The sequence below is a fragment of the Anarhichas minor genome, unplaced genomic scaffold, assembly GCF_050575085.1.
Source record: "Anarhichas minor isolate MPS153535 unplaced genomic scaffold, ASM5057508v1 ptg000018l, whole genome shotgun sequence".
Classification (NCBI taxonomy): Eukaryota; Metazoa; Chordata; class Actinopteri; order Perciformes; family Anarhichadidae; genus Anarhichas; species Anarhichas minor.
The window spans coordinates 3,310,655-3,314,612 of NW_027466464.1; the positions used below are offsets into that span (position 1 = coordinate 3,310,655).

At 43.4% G+C, this 3,958-nt stretch overlaps 1 long non-coding RNA gene across 1 annotated transcript; it reads right to left on the minus strand.

Annotated features, from left to right (window-relative positions):
* Positions 1 to 336: 336 nt before the first annotated feature.
* On the minus strand, positions 337 to 3,549 carry LOC142953015 (uncharacterized). The gene is made up of 2 exons (XR_012954761.1): positions 3,201 to 3,549; positions 337 to 1,827 (listed from the first exon to the last, which is right to left on the minus strand). It is a non-coding gene; the product is annotated as an uncharacterized LOC142953015 (long non-coding RNA).
* Positions 3,550 to 3,958: the final 409 nt, after the last annotated feature.

Consider the following 3,958-nt stretch of genomic DNA (forward strand, 5'->3'; position numbering starts at 1 on the left):
TTTTGGCCTCTTCCAAGCCTGAAACGTATTTTAAGAGCATAAAAGGCTGAGAATGTACCGTAAACCAGTAAAGGTGGGTAAGCAGGTTGTAATGAAAACATCATGAAACAGTGAAATCAACTGCCCTGAGCCAGTTTTCTGAAACTATGTTGACTTTCACAAAATCCACTTTTGGCCTCTTCCAAGCCTGAAACGTATTTTAAGAGCATAAAAGGCTGAGAATGTACCGTACATCAGTAAAGGTGGGTGTTGTGGAATATTTCTTATGACTAGTCGGGAGAAGAAAGTTGAGGTTTTCTATCAATATAAAGTAAAACAGAGTTTTGATGAACGATCAAGGTTTGTAAAGTCAATTTATTTGCTTGCAAGCAAAGAGAACAGTCTCACAGACACATTGCAGTGATCTGTATGAGTGCTCTGCATAACAGTCACAATGCATGGACATTTATACTCAGACAGCTTCCTGTTATCTGCTTTAGCTAACAAGAATACACAAAGAACACAGTTAAAGGCAGGTCATCCTTCGAGCCTTAGTATACTTCACTTAAGACAGTCAGGAAGATGCTTTATCTCCTGTTTGCAAATCCCTTTGTTCACAGTTTGCCTTACAATAATCAGTTTAAACTCACAACAGATGCTTCCTTTGAAGCCACTGTGACATCGTTAAAATGACCATTGCAGAGACAGAATAGACATTCTTTACCCTCACACATCATATCTGCATGCAAAGGTTTACGCCTTTACAACTTCAGATAACGCGTCACAAAGGAAGTTAAAAGTATTTCAAACAGAGGATCTCTGTTAATCAAGCCTCTCTGTGTCTCTGTCTTACGAAGAAGAAAGAAACAGTGCACAATGATAACAGATAACAAGACACCTGGATACTAAACTAATTAAAGTCATCTACTGAAACTACAGTTTGGTGTCTGCTCTTTTAGGACTTACATTCTTTAAGCCTTCACATGAGACTATGACATATTTTCCCATTACATTCCACTCTTTTGATTATACAGTAATCACACAATATAGTACAAATATGTAATAAGACATTTCAATAACAACAGAAGTATTACCCCAAAATGTGATTCTAAACTACATCATCATGTGAGATATCTGAAGAAAAACTTTTTGTGAGATAAAGGATCTCTGGTTGTTTTAAGCCAGCAATACAATTCAATAAACACAAAAGAATAAAAAGATTAAAAAAACAAAAACAAAAAAAACTGTCTTTAGACCTGAGCATCAAAATCATCATAATACAGAATAAAATGAAAACAACAAGCAATAATATGAATATAGCTATAATGAAAAAAAATGCGTTCTTCGTCCTTTTGTAGAGGACCTAACCGTGCTCCTTTTCTTGTGTTTGTTGGCATAAATACGTCGAGAGGGCTATTCCAGCCGTCTTTCCTGCGTGGCATCAGCGTTGGGACAGTTAACACAGATCACGCAAGCGTCTGTCGGTCAACTGCCCGTTGTGATTCCGTCCGTGATCACTGCATCTCCTCTGTTGGTGGCTCCGTCTGTCCTTCCTCCCTCGGTGGTGCCTGTTGGCTGACACTTGTTGTAGGTGCGAGCTCACCTGTAGCTTCAGTTGGTGCGTCTCCCGGTTCTGGAACCTTCTCGCAGTGGGACGCGTGGACCCAAGTTGCCCTCTCAGCTACTTTGACAGCCGTCTGAGTGACGAGGAGGACTTGAAATGGACCCAGCCAGCGTCGTGAGTTCCAGTGCTTCCTTCTGAAGTCTTTCACCACCACGAAATCACCAGGTTTCAGCTTGTGGAGAGGTCCTTCAGCTGGCCTCGGGAGAGCGGCAATCACCTGTTGTCTTATGTTAGATAAAGCAGAGGACAATTGTGCACAATATGTTAACATTTCATGTTCGCATAAGGCGGTTGAGGGAAGTGCTTCAGTTCCTACATGAGGAGGAAAACCAAACAGTATCTCAAAAGGACTCAGATTGCTTCGTGTTCGTTTTCTCATTCTCATGTACATCAGAACTAGAGGCAGAGCTTTTGTCCAAGGCAGACCTGTGTCAGCACAACATTTTGCTAACTTGGTCTTAAGTGTACCATTTTCTCGTTCAACAGCACCACCACTGGCTGGATGGTAAGCACAGTGTGTTCTTAAGTCGATACCCAAGTATGCGCTTAGTTCTGTAATGGCCTGATTGACAAAATGAGAACCATTGTCACTTGATATTTTAGTAGGAATGCCCCAACGGGGAATGATTTCAGAAATCAGAGCCTTTGCTACCGTTGCAGCAGTTTGTTTACTCGATGGAAAAACTTCAACCCACTTGGACCACATGTCTACCATCACTAGACAGTGTTTCTTACCTTCAGATGGAGATAGCTCAACAAAATCCATCATAATGTGCTCAAAAGGGCGTGTCGGAGGCGGATGTGCAGCCTGGCTGGACACTGCCACGGGCCTGCCTACATTGTGAGTAGAGCAGGTTACACATGCAGAACAGAATTTTTGTGCATATGCTGTGAATCCCTTTGTGAACCATGTCTCATTTAATGCGCTCAACATTCCCCCTTTTGACACGTGGTCTAACCCATGTGTCAACTTAGCATAATGGCTGAAATAATGCTTAGGCAGACATGGTTTAGCATCAGGCCCTGACCACAGTCCATCAGTGTATGTGCAACCTGAAGCTGACCACAGCCTACGTTCTTCCGGAGTGGACAACGTCTGCATAGCTGTAAGAGAAGAGGGAGCTGAGACAAATGAGGACATGAGAGCAGAAGAAGTGGGGACAGGAAGTCGAGCAGCAGCTTTTGCAGCAGCGTCTGCACATGCATTTCCTGTTGAAATGACATCAGTGTGTCCTGTATGAGCAGCACATTTGCAAACAGCAATTGCTGTTGGCAACAAAATGGCCTCTAACAGTTCAGCAATGAGAGTGTGATGCAAAACAGGTTTACCATCAGACTTAAGGAACTTTCTGTGTTTCCACAGACTACCAAAATCGTGGACGACGCCGAATGCATAACGAGAGTCAGTGTGAACTGTAACAGTTTTACCTTCAGCAAGTTTACATGCTTCGGTGAGCGCGATGAGCTCAGCTGCCTGGGCTGAGAGGTGACATGGCAGAGAACCTGAACACAGCACTTCTGAGTCCGAAACAACAGCAAAACCCACAAGATTAGTACCAGTATGATCGCGAGAGGCAGATCCATCCACATACATTACCATGTCGCTATTGGGCAGCGGAGTGTCCATCAAGTCAGGGCGAGGAGTGCACTGAGCTTGGAGCTCAGCTAAACAGTTGTGCTCCTCTCCGTCACCAGAAATAGGAAGTAATGATGCAGGGTTAAGATTAGTACAGCGTTTGACCGTTATGTTTGGCATGTCTAAGAGACATGTGTGATAACGCAAATATCGCGCTGCAGAAAGGTGAGACGATTTCTGTTCGAGGAGAATCAAAGACACCGAATGAGGAACGAGCAAAGTTAATGGAGCGTATCCTACTATGTCACGTGAGGCAGCGAGTGCCTTTTCAGCCGCGGCCACTGCACGCAAACATTGTGGCAAGCCTGAAGCGACAGGATTGAGTTTTGCGGAGAAATACGCAACAGGTCGTAGTTTATCACCATGTGATTGTAGCAACACAGAGGTCATGCAGCCCTGTCTTTCATCTACAGAGTGAACGGTTTGTTCGGATCTGGCAACCCTAGAGTTGGAGGTGTTTGCAAAGCACATTTCATTTGTGTGAAAGCCGAATGGCCTTCTTTTGTCCAAATTATTTTGTCATGTGCTGTGAGATTTTTACCGTGAATCAAACTTGATAATGGCTGCTCCATTTGTGAGTAATTAGGTATGAACGACCGACAGTATGAACACATGCCCAAAAATGACATCATCTGTTTTTTAGTGTTAGGTTTTGGTATCGACACGATTGAAGCGATTCTTTTAGGAGAGAGAGTTTTCCCTTCCCCTGAAATGTCATG